This window comes from Salmo salar, unplaced genomic scaffold (genome assembly GCF_965601325.2).
Source record: "Salmo salar unplaced genomic scaffold, fSalSal1 ptg000293l, whole genome shotgun sequence".
Taxonomy (NCBI): Eukaryota; Metazoa; Chordata; class Actinopteri; order Salmoniformes; family Salmonidae; genus Salmo; species Salmo salar.
This window is the reverse complement of record NW_027675346.1, coordinates 305192-322802: the sequence shown is the minus strand read 5'-3', so window position 1 is coordinate 322802 and position 17611 is coordinate 305192. Positions and strand designations below refer to the sequence as shown.

Genomic DNA, 17611 nt, shown 5'->3' with positions numbered 1-17611 from the left:
AATGCTTACTACAAGGCAGTGTTGCTGATGAAATAGTGCAGGGGCACACCCTCGTGGACAAAATGCTTACAGCACCTGGTATTCCCAGGCGGTCTCCCATCCAAGTACTAACCAGGCCCGACCCTGCTTAGCTTCCGAGATCAGACGAGATCGGGCGTACCCAGGCTGGTATGGCCGTAAGCGAGAAACAATCTCTTGCTACAACATATATAGTCAAAGTGAGTCTGATAAAACAGACATTTAGTCAATTCATCATTAAATGCTTAATACAAGGCAGTGTTGCTGATGAAATAGTGCAAGAGCACACCCTCGTGGACAAAATGCTTACAGCACCTGGTATTCCCAGGCGGTCTCCCATCCAAGTACTAACCAGGCCCGACCCTGCTTAGCTTCCGAGATCAGACGAGATCGGGCGTACCCAGGCTGGTATGGCCGTAAGCGAGAAACAATCTCTTGCTACAACATATATAGTCAAAGTGAGTGTGATAAACAGACATTGCATTTTCACCAATTAGATAAGCAGCTTGAACTTTGTGTCACTGAAAAAGTAGAAGAAATTACAAACACTGTTCCCATCACTTTTTAGCACAGGTAGTTGGATAAAATACAAACTTTATTTCCTTTCATCATTTGAACAGGGCAAAGGAGCACAAAGCACACACAAGCTGCATTCAGCAACAATATTCTTGTTTGTCTTATAAATACAAGGCAGATGCTAATTGAAAACACAAGGAAATTTGATCCTATTAAAAAGGCAGGAAGCTGCATTTAGTCAATTCATCATTAAATGCTTACTACAAGGCAGTGTTGCTGATGAAATAGTGCAGGGGCACACCCTCGTGGACAAAATGCTTACAGCACCTGGTATTCCCAGGCGGTCTCCCATCCAAGTACTAACCAGGCCCGACCCTGCTTAGCTTCCGAGATCAGACGAGATCGGGCGTACCCAGGCTGGTATGGCCGTAAGCGAGAAACAATCTCTTGCTACAACATATATAGTCAAAGTGAGTCTGATAAAACAGACATTTAGTCAATTCATCATTAAATGCTTAATACAAGGCAGTGTTGCTGATGAAATAGTGCAAGAGCACACCCTCGTGGACAAAATGCTTACAGCACCTGGTATTCCCAGGCGGTCTCCCATCCAAGTACTAACCAGGCCCGACCCTGCTTAGCTTCCGAGATCAGACGAGATCGGGCGTACCCAGGCTGGTATGGCCGTAAGCGAGAAACAATCTCTTGCTACAACATATATAGTCAAAGTGAGTGTGATAAACAGACATTGCATTTTCACCAATTAGATAAGCAGCTTGAACTTTGTGTCACTGAAAAAGTAGAAGAAATTACAAACACTGTTCCCATCACTTTTTACCACAGGTAGTTGGATAAAATACAAACTTTATTTCCTTTCATCATTTGAACAGGGCAAAGGAGCACAAAGCACACACAAGCTGCATTCAGCAACAATATTCTTGTTTGTCTTATAAATACAAGGCAGATGCTAATTGAAAACACAAGGAAATTTGATCCTATTAAAAAGGCAGGAAGCTGCATTTAGTCAATTCATCATTAAATGCTTACTACAAGGCAGTGTTGCTGATGAAATAGTGCAGGGGCACACCCTCGTGGACAAAATGCTTACAGCACCTGGTATTCCCAGGCGGTCTCCCATCCAAGTACTAACCAGGCCCGACCCTGCTTAGCTTCCGAGATCAGACGAGATCGGGCGTACCCAGGCTGGTATGGCCGTAAGCGAGAAACAATCTCTTGCTACAACATATATAGTCAAAGTGAGTCTGATAAAACAGACATTTAGTCAATTCATCATTAAATGCTTAATACAAGGCAGTGTTGCTGATGAAATAGTGCAAGAGCACACCCTCGTGGACAAAATGCTTACAGCACCTGGTATTCCCAGGCGGTCTCCCATCCAAGTACTAACCAGGCCCGACCCTGCTTAGCTTCCGAGATCAGACGAGATCGGGCGTACCCAGGCTGGTATGGCCGTAAGCGAGAAACAATCTCTTGCTACAACATATATAGTCAAAGTGAGTGTGATAAACAGACATTGCATTTTCACCAATTAGATAAGCAGCTTGAACTTTGTGTCACTGAAAAAGTAGAAGAAATTACAAACACTGTTCCCATCACTTTTTAGCACAGGTAGTTGGATAAAATACAAACTTTATTTCCTTTCATCATTTGAACAGGGCAAAGGAGCACAAAGCACACACAAGCTGCATTCAGCAACAATATTCTTGTTTGTCTTATAAATACAAGGCAGATGCTAATTGAAAACACAAGGAAATTTGATCCTATTAAAAAGGCAGGAAGCTGCATTTAGTCAATTCATCATTAAATGCTTACTACAAGGCAGTGTTGCTGATGAAATAGTGCAGGGGCACACCCTCGTGGACAAAATGCTTACAGCACCTGGTATTCACAGGCGGTCTCCCATCCAAGTACTAACCAGGCCCGACCCTGCTTAGCTTCCGAGATCAGACGAGATCGGGCGTACCCAGGCTGGTATGGCCGTAAGCGAGAAACAATCTCTTGCTACAACATATATAGTCAAAGTGAGTCTGATAAAACAGACATTTAGTCAATTCATCATTAAATGCTTAATACAAGCCAGTGTTGCTGATGAAATAGTGCAAGAGCACACCCTCGTGGACAAAATGCTTACAGCACCTGGTATTCCCAGGCGGTCTCCCATCCAAGTACTAACCAGGCCCGACCCTGCTTAGCTTCCGAGATCAGACGAGATCGGGCGTACCCAGGCTGGTATGGCCGTAAGCGAGAAACAATCTCTTGCTACAACATATATAGTCAAAGTGAGTCTGATAAAACAGACATTTAGTCAATTCATCATTAAATGCTTAATACAAGGCAGTGTTGCTGATGAAATAGTGCAAGAGCACACCCTCGTGGACAAAATGCTTACAGCACCTGGTATTCCCAGGCGGTCTCCCATCCAAGTACTAACCAGGCCCGACCCTGCTTAGCTTCCGAGATCAGACGAGATCGGGCGTACCCAGGCTGGTATGGCCGTAAGCGAGAAACAATCTCTTGCTACAACATATATAGTCAAAGTGAGTCTGATAAAACAGACATTTAGTCAATTCATCATTAAATGCTTAATACAAGGCAGTGTTGCTGATGAAATAGTGCAAGAGCACACCCTCGTGGACAAAATGCTTACAGCACCTGGTATTCCCAGGCGGTCTCCCATCCAAGTACTAACCAGGCCAGACCCTGCTTAGCTTCCGAGATCAGACGAGATCGGGCGTACCCAGGCTGGTATGGCCGTAAGCGAGAAACAATCTCTTGCTACAACATATATAGTCAAAGTGAGTGTGATAAACAGACATTGCATTTTCACCAATTAGATAAGCAGCTTGAACTTTGTGTCACTGAAAAAGTAGAAGAAATTACAAACACTGTTCCCATCACTTTTTAGCACAGGTAGTTGGATAAAATACAAACTTTATTTCCTTTCATCATTTGAACAGGGCAAAGGAGCACAAAGCACACACAAGCTGCATTCAGCAACAATATTCTTGTTTGTCTTATAAATACAAGGCAGATGCTAATTGAAAACACAAGGAAATTTGATCCTATTAAAAAGGCAGGAAGCTGCATTTAGTCAATTCATCATTAAATGCTTACTACAAGGCAGTGTTGCTGATGAAATAGTGCAGGGGCACACCCTCGTGGACAAAATGCTTACAGCACCTGGTATTCCCAGGCGGTCTCCCATCCAAGTACTAACCAGGCCCGACCCTGCTTAGCTTCCGAGATCAGACGAGATCGGGCGTACCCAGGCTGGTATGGCCGTAAGCGAGAAACAATCTCTTGCTACAACATATATAGTCAAAGTGAGTCTGATAAAACAGACATTTAGTCAATTCATCATTAAATGCTTAATACAAGGCAGTGTTGCTGATGAAATAGTGCAAGAGCACACCCTCGTGGACAAAATGCTTACAGCACCTGGTATTCCCAGGCGGTCTCCCATCCAAGTACTAACCAGGCCCGACCCTGCTTAGCTTCCGAGATCAGACGAGATCGGGCGTACCCAGGCTGGTATGGCCGTAAGCGAGAAACAATCTCTTGCTACAACATATATAGTCAAAGTGAGTGTGATAAACAGACATTGCATTTTCACCAATTAGATAAGCAGCTTGAACTTTGTGTCACTGAAAAAGTAGAAGAAATTACAAACACTGTTCCCATCACTTTTTAGCACAGGTAGTTGGATAAAATACAAACTTTATTTCCTTTCATCATTTGAACAGGGCAAAGGAGCACAAAGCACACACAAGCTGCATTCAGCAACAATATTCTTGTTTGTCTTATAAATACAAGGCAGATGCTAATTGAAAACACAAGGAAATTTGATCCTATTAAAAAGGCAGGAAGCTGCATTTAGTCAATTCATCATTAAATGCTTACTACAAGGCAGTGTTGCTGATGAAATAGTGCAGGGGCACACCCTCGTGGACAAAATGCTTACAGCACCTGGTATTCCCAGGCGGTCTCCCATCCAAGTACTAACCAGGCCCGACCCTGCTTAGCTTCCGAGATCAGACGAGATCGGGCGTACCCAGGCTGGTATGGCCGTAAGCGAGAAACAATCTCTTGCTACAACATATATAGTCAAAGTGAGTCTGATAAAACAGACATTTAGTCAATTCATCATTAAATGCTTAATACAAGGCAGTGTTGCTGATGAAATAGTGCAAGAGCACACCCTCGTGGACAAAATGCTTACAGCACCTGGTATTCCCAGGCGGTCTCCCATCCAAGTACTAACCAGGCCCGACCCTGCTTAGCTTCCGAGATCAGACGAGATCGGGCGTACCCAGGCTGGTATGGCCGTAAGCGAGAAACAATCTCTTGCTACAACATATATAGTCAAAGTGAGTGTGATAAACAGACATTGCATTTTCACCAATTAGATAAGCAGCTTGAACTTTGTGTCACTGAAAAAGTAGAAGAAATTACAAACACTGTTCCCATCACTTTTTAGCACAGGTAGTTGGATAAAATACAAACTTTATTTCCTTTCATCATTTGAACAGGGCAAAGGAGCACAAAGCACACACAAGCTGCATTCAGCAACAATATTCTTGTTTGTCTTATAAATACAAGGCAGATGCTAATTGAAAACACAAGGAAATTTGATCCTATTAAAAAGGCAGGAAGCTGCATTTAGTCAATTCATCATTAAATGCTTACTACAAGGCAGTGTTGCTGATGAAATAGTGCAGGGGCACACCCTCGTGGACAAAATGCTTACAGCACCTGGTATTCCCAGGCGGTCTCCCATCCAAGTACTAACCAGGCCCGACCCTGCTTAGCTTCCGAGATCAGACGAGATCGGGCGTACCCAGGCTGGTATGGCCGTAAGCGAGAAACAATCTCTTGCTACAACATATATAGTCAAAGTGAGTCTGATAAAACAGACATTTAGTCAATTCATCATTAAATGCTTAATACAAGGCAGTGTTGCTGATGAAATAGTGCAAGAGCACACCCTCGTGGACAAAATGCTTACAGCACCTGGTATTCCCAGGCGGTCTCCCATCCAAGTACTAACCAGGCCAGACCCTGCTTAGCTTCCGAGATCAGACGAGATCGGGCGTACCCAGGCTGGTATGGCCGTAAGCGAGAAACAATCTCTTGCTACAACATATATAGTCAAAGTGAGTGTGATAAACAGACATTGCATTTTCACCAATTAGATAAGCAGCTTGAACTTTGTGTCACTGAAAAAGTAGAAGAAATTACAAACACTGTTCCCATCACTTTTTAGCACAGGTAGTTGGATAAAATACAAACTTTATTTCCTTTCATCATTTGAACAGGGCAAAGGAGCACAAAGCACACACAAGCTGCATTCAGCAACAATATTCTTGTTTGTCTTATAAATACAAGGCAGATGCTAATTGAAAACACAAGGAAATTTGATCCTATTAAAAAGGCAGGAAGCTGCATTTAGTCAATTCATCATTAAATGCTTACTACAAGGCAGTGTTGCTGATGAAATAGTGCAGGGGCACACCCTCGTGGACAAAATGCTTACAGCACCTGGTATTCCCAGGCGGTCTCCCATCCAAGTACTAACCAGGCCCGACCCTGCTTAGCTTCCGAGATCAGACGAGATCGGGCGTACCCAGGCTGGTATGGCCGTAAGCGAGAAACAATCTCTTGCTACAACATATATAGTCAAAGTGAGTCTGATAAAACAGACATTTAGTCAATTCATCATTAAATGCTTAATACAAGGCAGTGTTGCTGATGAAATAGTGCAAGAGCACACCCTCGTGGACAAAATGCTTACAGCACCTGGTATTCCCAGGCGGTCTCCCATCCAAGTACTAACCAGGCCAGACCCTGCTTAGCTTCCGAGATCAGACGAGATCGGGCGTACCCAGGCTGGTATGGCCGTAAGCGAGAAACAATCTCTTGCTACAACATATATAGTCAAAGTGAGTGTGATAAACAGACATTGCATTTTCACCAATTAGATAAGCAGCTTGAACTTTGTGTCACTGAAAAAGTAGAAGAAATTACAAACACTGTTCCCATCACTTTTTAGCACAGGTAGTTGGATAAAATACAAACTTTATTTCCTTTCATCATTTGAACAGGGCAAAGGAGCACAAAGCACACACAAGCTGCATTCAGCAACAATATTCTTGTTTGTCTTATAAATACAAGGCAGATGCTAATTGAAAACACAAGGAAATTTGATCCTATTAAAAAGGCAGGAAGCTGCATTTAGTCAATTCATCATTAAATGCTTACTACAAGGCAGTGTTGCTGATGAAATAGTGCAGGGGCACACCCTCGTGGACAAAATGCTTACAGCACCTGGTATTCCCAGGCGGTCTCCCATCCAAGTACTAACCAGGCCCGACCCTGCTTAGCTTCCGAGATCAGACGAGATCGGGCGTACCCAGGCTGGTATGGCCGTAAGCGAGAAACAATCTCTTGCTACAACATATATAGTCAAAGTGAGTCTGATAAAACAGACATTTAGTCAATTCATCATTAAATGCTTAATACAAGGCAGTGTTGCTGATGAAATAGTGCAAGAGCACACCCTCGTGGACAAAATGCTTACAGCACCTGGTATTCCCAGGCGGTCTCCCATCCAAGTACTAACCAGGCCCGACCCTGCTTAGCTTCCGAGATCAGACGAGATCGGGCGTACCCAGGCTGGTATGGCCGTAAGCGAGAAACAATCTCTTGCTACAACATATATAGTCAAAGTGAGTGTGATAAACAGACATTGCATTTTCACCAATTAGATAAGCAGCTTGAACTTTGTGTCACTGAAAAAGTAGAAGAAATTACAAACACTGTTCCCATCACTTTTTAGCACAGGTAGTTGGATAAAATACAAACTTTATTTCCTTTCATCATTTGAACAGGGCAAAGGAGCACAAAGCACACACAAGCTGCATTCAGCAACAATATTCTTGTTTGTCTTATAAATACAAGGCAGATGCTAATTGAAAACACAAGGAAATTTGATCCTATTAAAAAGGCAGGAAGCTGCATTTAGTCAATTCATCATTAAATGCTTACTACAAGGCAGTGTTGCTGATGAAATAGTGCAGGGGCACACCCTCGTGGACAAAATGCTTACAGCACCTGGTATTCACAGGCGGTCTCCCATCCAAGTACTAACCAGGCCCGACCCTGCTTAGCTTCCGAGATCAGACGAGATCGGGCGTACCCAGGCTGGTATGGCCGTAAGCGAGAAACAATCTCTTGCTACAACATATATAGTCAAAGTGAGTCTGATAAAACAGACATTTAGTCAATTCATCATTAAATGCTTAATACAAGCCAGTGTTGCTGATGAAATAGTGCAAGAGCACACCCTCGTGGACAAAATGCTTACAGCACCTGGTATTCCCAGGCGGTCTCCCATCCAAGTACTAACCAGGCCCGACCCTGCTTAGCTTCCGAGATCAGACGAGATCGGGCGTACCCAGGCTGGTATGGCCGTAAGCGAGAAACAATCTCTTGCTACAACATATATAGTCAAAGTGAGTGTGATAAACAGACATTGCATTTTCACCAATTAGATAAGCAGCTTGAACTTTGTGTCACTGAAAAAGTAGAAGAAATTACAAACACTGTTCCCATCACTTTTTACCACAGGTAGTTGGATAAAATACAAACTTTATTTCCTTTCATCATTTGAACAGGGCAAAGGAGCACAAAGCACACACAAGCTGCATTCAGCAACAATATTCTTGTTTGTCTTATAAATACAAGGCAGATGCTAATTGAAAACACAAGGAAATTTGATCCTATTAAAAAGGCAGGAAGCTGCATTTAGTCAATTCATCATTAAATGCTTACTACAAGGCAGTGTTGCTGATGAAATAGTGCAGGGGCACACCCTCGTGGACAAAATGCTTACAGCACCTGGTATTCCCAGGCGGTCTCCCATCCAAGTACTAACCAGGCCCGACCCTGCTTAGCTTCCGAGATCAGACGAGATCGGGCGTACCCAGGCTGGTATGGCCGTAAGCGAGAAACAATCTCTTGCTACAACATATATAGTCAAAGTGAGTCTGATAAAACAGACATTTAGTCAATTCATCATTAAATGCTTAATACAAGGCAGTGTTGCTGATGAAATAGTGCAAGAGCACACCCTCGTGGACAAAATGCTTACAGCACCTGGTATTCCCAGGCGGTCTCCCATCCAAGTACTAACCAGGCCCGACCCTGCTTAGCTTCCGAGATCAGACGAGATCGGGCGTACCCAGGCTGGTATGGCCGTAAGCAAGAAACAATCTCTTGCTACAACATATATAGTCAAAGTGAGTGTGATAAACAGACATTGCATTTTCACCAATTAGATAAGCAGCTTGAACTTTGTGTCACTGAAAAAGTAGAAGAAATTACAAACACTGTTCCCATCACTTTTTAGCACAGGTAGTTGGATAAAATACAAACTTTATTTCCTTTCATCATTTGAACAGGGCAAAGGAGCACAAAGCACACACAAGCTGCATTCAGCAACAATATTCTTGTTTGTCTTATAAATACAAGGCAGATGCTAATTGAAAACACAAGGAAATTTGATCCTATTAAAAAGGCAGGAAGCTGCATTTAGTCAATTCATCATTAAATGCTTACTACAAGGCAGTGTTGCTGATGAAATAGTGCAGGGGCACACCCTCGTGGACAAAATGCTTACAGCACCTGGTATTCCCAGGCGGTCTCCCATCCAAGTACTAACCAGGCCCGACCCTGCTTAGCTTCCGAGATCAGACGAGATCGGGCGTACCCAGGCTGGTATGGCCGTAAGCGAGAAACAATCTCTTGCTACAACATATATAGTCAAAGTGAGTCTGATAAAACAGACATTTAGTCAATTCATCATTAAATGCTTAATACAAGGCAGTGTTGCTGATGAAATAGTGCAAGAGCACACCCTCGTGGACAAAATGCTTACAGCACCTGGTATTCCCAGGCGGTCTCCCATCCAAGTACTAACCAGGCCCGACCCTGCTTAGCTTCCGAGATCAGACGAGATCGGGCGTACCCAGGCTGGTATGGCCGTAAGCGAGAAACAATCTCTTGCTACAACATATATAGTCAAAGTGAGTGTGATAAACAGACATTGCATTTTCACCAATTAGATAAGCAGCTTGAACTTTGTGTCACTGAAAAAGTAGAAGAAATTACAAACACTGTTCCCATCACTTTTTAGCACAGGTAGTTGGATAAAATACAAACTTTATTTCCTTTCATCATTTGAACAGGGCAAAGGAGCACAAAGCACACACAAGCTGCATTCAGCAACAATATTCTTGTTTGTCTTATAAATACAAGGCAGATGCTAATTGAAAACACAAGGAAATTTGATCCTATTAAAAAGGCAGGAAGCTGCATTTAGTCAATTCATCATTAAATGCTTACTACAAGGCAGTGTTGCTGATGAAATAGTGCAGGGGCACACCCTCGTGGACAAAATGCTTACAGCACCTGGTATTCACAGGCGGTCTCCCATCCAAGTACTAACCAGGCCCGACCCTGCTTAGCTTCCGAGATCAGACGAGATCGGGCGTACCCAGGCTGGTATGGCCGTAAGCGAGAAACAATCTCTTGCTACAACATATATAGTCAAAGTGAGTCTGATAAAACAGACATTTAGTCAATTCATCATTAAATGCTTAATACAAGCCAGTGTTGCTGATGAAATAGTGCAAGAGCACACCCTCGTGGACAAAATGCTTACAGCACCTGGTATTCCCAGGCGGTCTCCCATCCAAGTACTAACCAGGCCCGACCCTGCTTAGCTTCCGAGATCAGACGAGATCGGGCGTACCCAGGCTGGTATGGCCGTAAGCGAGAAACAATCTCTTGCTACAACATATATAGTCAAAGTGAGTCTGATAAAACAGACATTTAGTCAATTCATCATTAAATGCTTAATACAAGGCAGTGTTGCTGATGAAATAGTGCAAGAGCACACCCTCGTGGACAAAATGCTTACAGCACCTGGTATTCCCAGGCGGTCTCCCATCCAAGTACTAACCAGGCCCGACCCTGCTTAGCTTCCGAGATCAGACGAGATCGGGCGTACCCAGGCTGGTATGGCCGTAAGCGAGAAACAATCTCTTGCTACAACATATATAGTCAAAGTGAGTCTGATAAAACAGACATTTAGTCAATTCATCATTAAATGCTTAATACAAGGCAGTGTTGCTGATGAAATAGTGCAAGAGCACACCCTCGTGGACAAAATGCTTACAGCACCTGGTATTCCCAGGCGGTCTCCCATCCAAGTACTAACCAGGCCAGACCCTGCTTAGCTTCCGAGATCAGACGAGATCGGGCGTACCCAGGCTGGTATGGCCATAAGCGAGAAACAATCTCTTGCTACAACATATATAGTCAAAGTGAGTGTGATAAACAGACATTGCATTTTCACCAATTAGATAAGCAGCTTGAACTTTGTGTCACTGAAAAAGTAGAAGAAATTACAAACACTGTTCCCATCACTTTTTAGCACAGGTAGTTGGATAAAATACAAACTTTATTTCCTTTCATCATTTGAACAGGGCAAAGGAGCACAAAGCACACACAAGCTGCATTCAGCAACAATATTCTTGTTTGTCTTATAAATACAAGGCAGATGCTAATTGAAAACACAAGGAAATTTGATCCTATTAAAAAGGCAGGAAGCTGCATTTAGTCAATTCATCATTAAATGCTTACTACAAGGCAGTGTTGCTGATGAAATAGTGCAGGGGCACACCCTCGTGGACAAAATGCTTACAGCACCTGGTATTCCCAGGCGGTCTCCCATCCAAGTACTAACCAGGCCCGACCCTGCTTAGCTTCCGAGATCAGACGAGATCGGGCGTACCCAGGCTGGTATGGCCGTAAGCGAGAAACAATCTCTTGCTACAACATATATAGTCAAAGTGAGTCTGATAAAACAGACATTTAGTCAATTCATCATTAAATGCTTAATACAAGGCAGTGTTGCTGATGAAATAGTGCAAGAGCACACCCTCGTGGACAAAATGCTTACAGCACCTGGTATTCCCAGGCGGTCTCCCATCCAAGTACTAACCAGGCCCGACCCTGCTTAGCTTCCGAGATCAGACGAGATCGGGCGTACCCAGGCTGGTATGGCCGTAAGCGAGAAACAATCTCTTGCTACAACATATATAGTCAAAGTGAGTGTGATAAACAGACATTGCATTTTCACCAATTAGATAAGCAGCTTGAACTTTGTGTCACTGAAAAAGTAGAAGAAATTACAAACACTGTTCCCATCACTTTTTAGCACAGGTAGTTGGATAAAATACAAACTTTATTTCCTTTCATCATTTGAACAGGGCAAAGGAGCACAAAGCACACACAAGCTGCATTCAGCAACAATATTCTTGTTTGTCTTATAAATACAAGGCAGATGCTAATTGAAAACACAAGGAAATTTGATCCTATTAAAAAGGCAGGAAGCTGCATTTAGTCAATTCATCATTAAATGCTTACTACAAGGCAGTGTTGCTGATGAAATAGTGCAGGGGCACACCCTCGTGGACAAAATGCTTACAGCACCTGGTATTCCCAGGCGGTCTCCCATCCAAGTACTAACCAGGCCCGACCCTGCTTAGCTTCCGAGATCAGACGAGATCGGGCGTACCCAGGCTGGTATGGCCGTAAGCGAGAAACAATCTCTTGCTACAACATATATAGTCAAAGTGAGTCTGATAAAACAGACATTTAGTCAATTCATCATTAAATGCTTAATACAAGGCAGTGTTGCTGATGAAATAGTGCAAGAGCACACCCTCGTGGACAAAATGCTTACAGCACCTGGTATTCCCAGGCGGTCTCCCATCCAAGTACTAACCAGGCCCGACCCTGCTTAGCTTCCGAGATCAGACGAGATCGGGCGTACCCAGGCTGGTATGGCCGTAAGCGAGAAACAATCTCTTGCTACAACATATATAGTCAAAGTGAGTGTGATAAACAGACATTGCATTTTCACCAATTAGATAAGCAGCTTGAACTTTGTGTCACTGAAAAAGTAGAAGAAATTACAAACACTGTTCCCATCACTTTTTAGCACAGGTAGTTGGATAAAATACAAACTTTATTTCCTTTCATCATTTGAACAGGGCAAAGGAGCACAAAGCACACACAAGCTGCATTCAGCAACAATATTCTTGTTTGTCTTATAAATACAAGGCAGATGCTAATTGAAAACACAAGGAAATTTGATCCTATTAAAAAGGCAGGAAGCTGCATTTAGTCAATTCATCATTAAATGCTTACTACAAGGCAGTGTTGCTGATGAAATAGTGCAGGGGCACACCCTCGTGGACAAAATGCTTACAGCACCTGGTATTCACAGGCGGTCTCCCATCCAAGTACTAACCAGGCCCGACCCTGCTTAGCTTCCGAGATCAGACGAGATCGGGCGTACCCAGGCTGGTATGGCCGTAAGCGAGAAACAATCTCTTGCTACAACATATATAGTCAAAGTGAGTCTGATAAAACAGACATTTAGTCAATTCATCATTAAATGCTTAATACAAGCCAGTGTTGCTGATGAAATAGTGCAAGAGCACACCCTCGTGGACAAAATGCTTACAGCACCTGGTATTCCCAGGCGGTCTCCCATCCAAGTACTAACCAGGCCCGACCCTGCTTAGCTTCCGAGATCAGACGAGATCGGGCGTACCCAGGCTGGTATGGCCGTAAGCGAGAAACAATCTCTTGCTACAACATATATAGTCAAAGTGAGTGTGATAAACAGACATTGCATTTTCACCAATTAGATAAGCAGCTTGAACTTTGTGTCACTGAAAAAGTAGAAGAAATTACAAACACTGTTCCCATCACTTTTTACCACAGGTAGTTGGATAAAATACAAACTTTATTTCCTTTCATCATTTGAACAGGGCAAAGGAGCACAAAGCACACACAAGCTGCATTCAGCAACAATATTCTTGTTTGTCTTATAAATACAAGGCAGATGCTAATTGAAAACACAAGGAAATTTGATCCTATTAAAAAGGCAGGAAGCTGCATTTAGTCAATTCATCATTAAATGCTTACTACAAGGCAGTGTTGCTGATGAAATAGTGCAGGGGCACACCCTCGTGGACAAAATGCTTACAGCACCTGGTATTCCCAGGCGGTCTCCCATCCAAGTACTAACCAGGCCCGACCCTGCTTAGCTTCCGAGATCAGACGAGATCGGGCGTACCCAGGCTGGTATGGCCGTAAGCGAGAAACAATCTCTTGCTACAACATATATAGTCAAAGTGAGTCTGATAAAACAGACATTTAGTCAATTCATCATTAAATGCTTAATACAAGGCAGTGTTGCTGATGAAATAGTGCAAGAGCACACCCTCGTGGACAAAATGCTTACAGCACCTGGTATTCCCAGGCGGTCTCCCATCCAAGTACTAACCAGGCCCGACCCTGCTTAGCTTCCGAGATCAGACGAGATCGGGCGTACCCAGGCTGGTATGGCCGTAAGCGAGAAACAATCTCTTGCTACAACATATATAGTCAAAGTGAGTGTGATAAACAGACATTGCATTTTCACCAATTAGATAAGCAGCTTGAACTTTGTGTCACTGAAAAAGTAGAAGAAATTACAAACACTGTTCCCATCACTTTTTAGCACAAGTAGTTGGATAAAATACAAACTTTATTTCCTTTCATCATTTGAACAGGGCAAAGGAGCACAAAGCACACACAAGCTGCATTCAGCAACAATATTCTTGTTTGTCTTATAAATACAAGGCAGATGCTAATTGAAAACACAAGGAAATTTGATCCTATTAAAAAGGCAGGAAGCTGCATTTAGTCAATTCATCATTAAATGCTTACTACAAGGCAGTGTTGCTGATGAAATAGTGCAGGGGCACACCCTCGTGGACAAAATGCTTACAGCACCTGGTATTCACAGGCGGTCTCCCATCCAAGTACTAACCAGGCCCGACCCTGCTTAGCTTCCGAGATCAGACGAGATCGGGCGTACCCAGGCTGGTATGGCCGTAAGCGAGAAACAATCTCTTGCTACAACATATATAGTCAAAGTGAGTCTGATAAAACAGACATTTAGTCAATTCATCATTAAATGCTTAATACAAGCCAGTGTTGCTGATGAAATAGTGCAAGAGCACACCCTCGTGGACAAAATGCTTACAGCACCTGGTATTCCCAGGCGGTCTCCCATCCAAGTACTAACCAGGCCCGACCCTGCTTAGCTTCCGAGATCAGACGAGATCGGGCGTACCCAGGCTGGTATGGCCGTAAGCGAGAAACAATCTCTTGCTACAACATATATAGTCAAAGTGAGTCTGATAAAACAGACATTTAGTCAATTCATCATTAAATGCTTAATACAAGGCAGTGTTGCTGATGAAATAGTGCAAGAGCACACCCTCGTGGACAAAATGCTTACAGCACCTGGTATTCCCAGGCGGTCTCCCATCCAAGTACTAACCAGGCCCGACCCTGCTTAGCTTCCGAGATCAGACGAGATCGGGCGTACCCAGGCTGGTATGGCCGTAAGCGAGAAACAATCTCTTGCTACAACATATATAGTCAAAGTGAGTGTGATAAACAGACATTGCATTTTCACCAATTAGATAAGCAGCTTGAACTTTGTGTCACTGAAAAAGTAGAAGAAATTACAAACACTGTTCCCATCACTTTTTAGCACAGGTAGTTGGATAAAATACAAACTTTATTTCCTTTCATCATTTGAACAGGGCAAAGGAGCACAAAGCACACACAAGCTGCATTCAGCAACAATATTCTTGTTTGTCTTATAAATACAAGGCAGATGCTAATTGAAAACACAAGGAAATTTGATCCTATTAAAAAGGCAGGAAGCTGCATTTAGTCAATTCATCATTAAATGCTTACTACAAGGCAGTGTTGCTGATGAAATAGTGCAGGGGCACACCCTCGTGGACAAAATGCTTACAGCACCTGGTATTCCCAGGCGGTCTCCCATCCAAGTACTAACCAGGCCCGACCCTGCTTAGCTTCCGAGATCAGACGAGATCGGGCGTACCCAGGCTGGTATGGCCGTAAGCGAGAAACAATCTCTTGCTACAACATATATAGTCAAAGTGAGTCTGATAAAACAGACATTTAGTCAATTCATCATTAAATGCTTAATACAAGGCAGTGTTGCTGATGAAATAGTGCAAGAGCACACCCTCGTGGACAAAATGCTTACAGCACCTGGTATTCCCAGGCGGTCTCCCATCCAAGTACTAACCAGGCCCGACCCTGCTTAGCTTCCGAGATCAGACGAGATCGGGCGTACCCAGGCTGGTATGGCCGTAAGCGAGAAACAATCTCTTGCTACAACATATATAGTCAAAGTGAGTGTGATAAACAGACATTGCATTTTCACCAATTAGATAAGCAGCTTGAACTTTGTGTCACTGAAAAAGTAGAAGAAATTACAAACACTGTTCCCATCACTTTTTAGCACAGGTAGTTGGATAAAATACAAACTTTATTTCCTTTCATCATTTGAACAGGGCAAAGGAGCACAAAGCACACACAAGCTGCATTCAGCAACAATATTCTTGTTTGTCTTATAAATACAAGGCAGATGCTAATTGAAAACACAAGGAAATTTGATCCTATTAAAAAGGCAGGAAGCTGCATTTAGTCAATTCATCATTAAATGCTTACTACAAGGCAGTGTTGCTGATGAAATAGTGCAGGGGCACACCCTCGTGGACAAAATGCTTACAGCACCTGGTATTCACAGGCGGTCTCCCATCCAAGTACTAACCAGGCCCGACCCTGCTTAGCTTCCGAGATCAGACGAGATCGGGCGTACCCAGGCTGGTATGGCCGTAAGCGAGAAACAATCTCTTGCTACAACATATATAGTCAAAGTGAGTCTGATAAAACAGACATTTAGTCAATTCATCATTAAATGCTTAATACAAGCCAGTGTTGCTGATGAAATAGTGCAAGAGCACACCCTCGTGGACAAAATGCTTACAGCACCTGGTATTCCCAGGCGGTCTCCCATCCAAGTACTAACCAGGCCCGACCCTGCTTAGCTTCCGAGATCAGACGAGATCGGGCGTACCCAGGCTGGTATGGCCGTAAGCGAGAAACAATCTCTTGCTACAACATATATAGTCAAAGTGAGTGTGATAAACAGACATTGCATTTTCACCAATTAGATAAGCAGCTTGAACTTTGTGTCACTGAAAAAGTAGAAGAAATTACAAACACTGTTCCCATCACTTTTTACCACAGGTAGTTGGATAAAATACAAACTTTATTTCCTTTCATCATTTGAACAGGGCAAAGGAGCACAAAGCACACACAAGCTGCATTCAGCAACAATATTCTTGTTTGTCTTATAAATACAAGGCAGATGCTAATTGAAAACACAAGGAAATTTGATCCTATTAAAAAGGCAGGAAGCTGCATTTAGTCAATTCATCATTAAATGCTTACTACAAGGCAGTGTTGCTGATGAAATAGTGCAGGGGCACACCCTCGTGGACAAAATGCTTACAGCACCTGGTATTCCCAGGCGGTCTCCCATCCAAGTACTAACCAGGCCCGACCCTGCTTAGCTTCCGAGATCAGACGAGATCGGGCGTACCCAGGCTGGTATGGCCGTAAGCGAGAAACAATCTCTTGCTACAACATATATAGTCAAAGTGAGTCTGATAAAACAGACATTTAGTCAATTCATCATTAAATGCTTAATACAAGGCAGTGTTGCTGATGAAATAGTGCAAGAGCACACCCTCGTGGACAAAATGCTTACAGCACCTGGTATTCCCAGGCGGTCTCCCATCCAAGTACTAACCAGGCCCGACCCTGCTTAGCTTCCGAGATCAGACGAGATCGGGCGTACCCAGGCTGGTATGGCCGTAAGCGAGAAACAATCTCTTGCTACAACATATATAGTCAAAGTGAGTGTGATAAACAGACATTGCATTTTCACCAATTAGATAAGCAGCTTGAACTTTGTGTCACTGAAAAAGTAGAAGAAATTACAAACACTGTTCCCATCACTTTTTAGCACAGGTAGTTGGAT

General features: G+C 43.3%; 47 non-coding genes across 47 annotated transcripts; all 47 read right to left on the bottom strand.

Moving 5' to 3' along the window:
- Window positions 1–63: 63 nt before the first annotated feature.
- On the bottom strand, window positions 64–182 carry LOC145870023 (5S ribosomal RNA). Its single transcript, XR_014386019.1, has one exon. It is a non-coding gene; the product is annotated as a 5S ribosomal RNA (ribosomal RNA).
- A 139-nt stretch (window positions 183–321) lies between these two features.
- Window positions 322–440, bottom strand: LOC145870012 (5S ribosomal RNA). The gene has a single exon (XR_014386008.1). It is a non-coding gene; the product is annotated as a 5S ribosomal RNA (ribosomal RNA).
- Window positions 441–849: 409 nt separating this feature from the next.
- Window positions 850–968, bottom strand: LOC145870001 (5S ribosomal RNA). Its single transcript, XR_014385997.1, has one exon. It is a non-coding gene; the product is annotated as a 5S ribosomal RNA (ribosomal RNA).
- A 139-nt stretch (window positions 969–1107) lies between these two features.
- Window positions 1108–1226, bottom strand: LOC145869989 (5S ribosomal RNA). The gene has a single exon (XR_014385985.1). It is a non-coding gene; the product is annotated as a 5S ribosomal RNA (ribosomal RNA).
- A 409-nt stretch (window positions 1227–1635) lies between these two features.
- LOC145869978 (5S ribosomal RNA) lies at window positions 1636–1754 on the bottom strand. The gene has a single exon (XR_014385974.1). It is a non-coding gene; the product is annotated as a 5S ribosomal RNA (ribosomal RNA).
- A 139-nt stretch (window positions 1755–1893) lies between these two features.
- Window positions 1894–2012, bottom strand: LOC145869967 (5S ribosomal RNA). Its single transcript, XR_014385963.1, has one exon. It is a non-coding gene; the product is annotated as a 5S ribosomal RNA (ribosomal RNA).
- Window positions 2013–2421: 409 nt separating this feature from the next.
- Window positions 2422–2540, bottom strand: LOC145875462 (5S ribosomal RNA). The gene has a single exon (XR_014391098.1). It is a non-coding gene; the product is annotated as a 5S ribosomal RNA (ribosomal RNA).
- A 139-nt stretch (window positions 2541–2679) lies between these two features.
- On the bottom strand, window positions 2680–2798 carry LOC145869956 (5S ribosomal RNA). The gene has a single exon (XR_014385952.1). It is a non-coding gene; the product is annotated as a 5S ribosomal RNA (ribosomal RNA).
- A 139-nt stretch (window positions 2799–2937) lies between these two features.
- On the bottom strand, window positions 2938–3056 carry LOC145869945 (5S ribosomal RNA). Its single transcript, XR_014385941.1, has one exon. It is a non-coding gene; the product is annotated as a 5S ribosomal RNA (ribosomal RNA).
- A 139-nt stretch (window positions 3057–3195) lies between these two features.
- On the bottom strand, window positions 3196–3314 carry LOC145868918 (5S ribosomal RNA). Its single transcript, XR_014384913.1, has one exon. It is a non-coding gene; the product is annotated as a 5S ribosomal RNA (ribosomal RNA).
- A 409-nt stretch (window positions 3315–3723) lies between these two features.
- Window positions 3724–3842, bottom strand: LOC145869934 (5S ribosomal RNA). The gene has a single exon (XR_014385930.1). It is a non-coding gene; the product is annotated as a 5S ribosomal RNA (ribosomal RNA).
- Window positions 3843–3981: 139 nt separating this feature from the next.
- LOC145869923 (5S ribosomal RNA) lies at window positions 3982–4100 on the bottom strand. The gene has a single exon (XR_014385919.1). It is a non-coding gene; the product is annotated as a 5S ribosomal RNA (ribosomal RNA).
- Window positions 4101–4509: 409 nt separating this feature from the next.
- LOC145869913 (5S ribosomal RNA) lies at window positions 4510–4628 on the bottom strand. The gene has a single exon (XR_014385909.1). It is a non-coding gene; the product is annotated as a 5S ribosomal RNA (ribosomal RNA).
- Window positions 4629–4767: 139 nt separating this feature from the next.
- On the bottom strand, window positions 4768–4886 carry LOC145869902 (5S ribosomal RNA). Its single transcript, XR_014385898.1, has one exon. It is a non-coding gene; the product is annotated as a 5S ribosomal RNA (ribosomal RNA).
- A 409-nt stretch (window positions 4887–5295) lies between these two features.
- On the bottom strand, window positions 5296–5414 carry LOC145869892 (5S ribosomal RNA). Its single transcript, XR_014385888.1, has one exon. It is a non-coding gene; the product is annotated as a 5S ribosomal RNA (ribosomal RNA).
- A 139-nt stretch (window positions 5415–5553) lies between these two features.
- Window positions 5554–5672, bottom strand: LOC145868917 (5S ribosomal RNA). The gene has a single exon (XR_014384912.1). It is a non-coding gene; the product is annotated as a 5S ribosomal RNA (ribosomal RNA).
- Window positions 5673–6081: 409 nt separating this feature from the next.
- Window positions 6082–6200, bottom strand: LOC145869881 (5S ribosomal RNA). Its single transcript, XR_014385877.1, has one exon. It is a non-coding gene; the product is annotated as a 5S ribosomal RNA (ribosomal RNA).
- Window positions 6201–6339: 139 nt separating this feature from the next.
- Window positions 6340–6458, bottom strand: LOC145868916 (5S ribosomal RNA). Its single transcript, XR_014384911.1, has one exon. It is a non-coding gene; the product is annotated as a 5S ribosomal RNA (ribosomal RNA).
- Window positions 6459–6867: 409 nt separating this feature from the next.
- Window positions 6868–6986, bottom strand: LOC145869870 (5S ribosomal RNA). The gene has a single exon (XR_014385866.1). It is a non-coding gene; the product is annotated as a 5S ribosomal RNA (ribosomal RNA).
- Window positions 6987–7125: 139 nt separating this feature from the next.
- LOC145869859 (5S ribosomal RNA) lies at window positions 7126–7244 on the bottom strand. The gene has a single exon (XR_014385855.1). It is a non-coding gene; the product is annotated as a 5S ribosomal RNA (ribosomal RNA).
- A 409-nt stretch (window positions 7245–7653) lies between these two features.
- Window positions 7654–7772, bottom strand: LOC145875461 (5S ribosomal RNA). Its single transcript, XR_014391097.1, has one exon. It is a non-coding gene; the product is annotated as a 5S ribosomal RNA (ribosomal RNA).
- A 139-nt stretch (window positions 7773–7911) lies between these two features.
- LOC145869848 (5S ribosomal RNA) lies at window positions 7912–8030 on the bottom strand. Its single transcript, XR_014385844.1, has one exon. It is a non-coding gene; the product is annotated as a 5S ribosomal RNA (ribosomal RNA).
- A 409-nt stretch (window positions 8031–8439) lies between these two features.
- Window positions 8440–8558, bottom strand: LOC145869837 (5S ribosomal RNA). Its single transcript, XR_014385833.1, has one exon. It is a non-coding gene; the product is annotated as a 5S ribosomal RNA (ribosomal RNA).
- A 139-nt stretch (window positions 8559–8697) lies between these two features.
- LOC145869826 (5S ribosomal RNA) lies at window positions 8698–8816 on the bottom strand. The gene has a single exon (XR_014385822.1). It is a non-coding gene; the product is annotated as a 5S ribosomal RNA (ribosomal RNA).
- Window positions 8817–9225: 409 nt separating this feature from the next.
- On the bottom strand, window positions 9226–9344 carry LOC145869815 (5S ribosomal RNA). Its single transcript, XR_014385811.1, has one exon. It is a non-coding gene; the product is annotated as a 5S ribosomal RNA (ribosomal RNA).
- Window positions 9345–9483: 139 nt separating this feature from the next.
- Window positions 9484–9602, bottom strand: LOC145869804 (5S ribosomal RNA). The gene has a single exon (XR_014385800.1). It is a non-coding gene; the product is annotated as a 5S ribosomal RNA (ribosomal RNA).
- Window positions 9603–10011: 409 nt separating this feature from the next.
- LOC145875460 (5S ribosomal RNA) lies at window positions 10012–10130 on the bottom strand. The gene has a single exon (XR_014391096.1). It is a non-coding gene; the product is annotated as a 5S ribosomal RNA (ribosomal RNA).
- Window positions 10131–10269: 139 nt separating this feature from the next.
- LOC145869793 (5S ribosomal RNA) lies at window positions 10270–10388 on the bottom strand. Its single transcript, XR_014385789.1, has one exon. It is a non-coding gene; the product is annotated as a 5S ribosomal RNA (ribosomal RNA).
- Window positions 10389–10527: 139 nt separating this feature from the next.
- LOC145869782 (5S ribosomal RNA) lies at window positions 10528–10646 on the bottom strand. The gene has a single exon (XR_014385778.1). It is a non-coding gene; the product is annotated as a 5S ribosomal RNA (ribosomal RNA).
- Window positions 10647–10785: 139 nt separating this feature from the next.
- Window positions 10786–10904, bottom strand: LOC145869571 (5S ribosomal RNA). Its single transcript, XR_014385567.1, has one exon. It is a non-coding gene; the product is annotated as a 5S ribosomal RNA (ribosomal RNA).
- Window positions 10905–11313: 409 nt separating this feature from the next.
- LOC145869770 (5S ribosomal RNA) lies at window positions 11314–11432 on the bottom strand. Its single transcript, XR_014385766.1, has one exon. It is a non-coding gene; the product is annotated as a 5S ribosomal RNA (ribosomal RNA).
- A 139-nt stretch (window positions 11433–11571) lies between these two features.
- On the bottom strand, window positions 11572–11690 carry LOC145869759 (5S ribosomal RNA). The gene has a single exon (XR_014385755.1). It is a non-coding gene; the product is annotated as a 5S ribosomal RNA (ribosomal RNA).
- A 409-nt stretch (window positions 11691–12099) lies between these two features.
- Window positions 12100–12218, bottom strand: LOC145869748 (5S ribosomal RNA). Its single transcript, XR_014385744.1, has one exon. It is a non-coding gene; the product is annotated as a 5S ribosomal RNA (ribosomal RNA).
- A 139-nt stretch (window positions 12219–12357) lies between these two features.
- LOC145869737 (5S ribosomal RNA) lies at window positions 12358–12476 on the bottom strand. The gene has a single exon (XR_014385733.1). It is a non-coding gene; the product is annotated as a 5S ribosomal RNA (ribosomal RNA).
- Window positions 12477–12885: 409 nt separating this feature from the next.
- On the bottom strand, window positions 12886–13004 carry LOC145875459 (5S ribosomal RNA). The gene has a single exon (XR_014391095.1). It is a non-coding gene; the product is annotated as a 5S ribosomal RNA (ribosomal RNA).
- A 139-nt stretch (window positions 13005–13143) lies between these two features.
- LOC145869726 (5S ribosomal RNA) lies at window positions 13144–13262 on the bottom strand. Its single transcript, XR_014385722.1, has one exon. It is a non-coding gene; the product is annotated as a 5S ribosomal RNA (ribosomal RNA).
- Window positions 13263–13671: 409 nt separating this feature from the next.
- Window positions 13672–13790, bottom strand: LOC145869715 (5S ribosomal RNA). The gene has a single exon (XR_014385711.1). It is a non-coding gene; the product is annotated as a 5S ribosomal RNA (ribosomal RNA).
- Window positions 13791–13929: 139 nt separating this feature from the next.
- LOC145869704 (5S ribosomal RNA) lies at window positions 13930–14048 on the bottom strand. The gene has a single exon (XR_014385700.1). It is a non-coding gene; the product is annotated as a 5S ribosomal RNA (ribosomal RNA).
- Window positions 14049–14457: 409 nt separating this feature from the next.
- On the bottom strand, window positions 14458–14576 carry LOC145875458 (5S ribosomal RNA). The gene has a single exon (XR_014391094.1). It is a non-coding gene; the product is annotated as a 5S ribosomal RNA (ribosomal RNA).
- A 139-nt stretch (window positions 14577–14715) lies between these two features.
- Window positions 14716–14834, bottom strand: LOC145869693 (5S ribosomal RNA). Its single transcript, XR_014385689.1, has one exon. It is a non-coding gene; the product is annotated as a 5S ribosomal RNA (ribosomal RNA).
- Window positions 14835–14973: 139 nt separating this feature from the next.
- On the bottom strand, window positions 14974–15092 carry LOC145869682 (5S ribosomal RNA). The gene has a single exon (XR_014385678.1). It is a non-coding gene; the product is annotated as a 5S ribosomal RNA (ribosomal RNA).
- Window positions 15093–15501: 409 nt separating this feature from the next.
- Window positions 15502–15620, bottom strand: LOC145869673 (5S ribosomal RNA). Its single transcript, XR_014385669.1, has one exon. It is a non-coding gene; the product is annotated as a 5S ribosomal RNA (ribosomal RNA).
- A 139-nt stretch (window positions 15621–15759) lies between these two features.
- On the bottom strand, window positions 15760–15878 carry LOC145869661 (5S ribosomal RNA). Its single transcript, XR_014385657.1, has one exon. It is a non-coding gene; the product is annotated as a 5S ribosomal RNA (ribosomal RNA).
- A 409-nt stretch (window positions 15879–16287) lies between these two features.
- LOC145875457 (5S ribosomal RNA) lies at window positions 16288–16406 on the bottom strand. The gene has a single exon (XR_014391093.1). It is a non-coding gene; the product is annotated as a 5S ribosomal RNA (ribosomal RNA).
- A 139-nt stretch (window positions 16407–16545) lies between these two features.
- LOC145869650 (5S ribosomal RNA) lies at window positions 16546–16664 on the bottom strand. Its single transcript, XR_014385646.1, has one exon. It is a non-coding gene; the product is annotated as a 5S ribosomal RNA (ribosomal RNA).
- A 409-nt stretch (window positions 16665–17073) lies between these two features.
- On the bottom strand, window positions 17074–17192 carry LOC145869639 (5S ribosomal RNA). The gene has a single exon (XR_014385635.1). It is a non-coding gene; the product is annotated as a 5S ribosomal RNA (ribosomal RNA).
- A 139-nt stretch (window positions 17193–17331) lies between these two features.
- Window positions 17332–17450, bottom strand: LOC145869628 (5S ribosomal RNA). Its single transcript, XR_014385624.1, has one exon. It is a non-coding gene; the product is annotated as a 5S ribosomal RNA (ribosomal RNA).
- Between the last annotated feature and the right edge of the window lie 161 nt (window positions 17451–17611).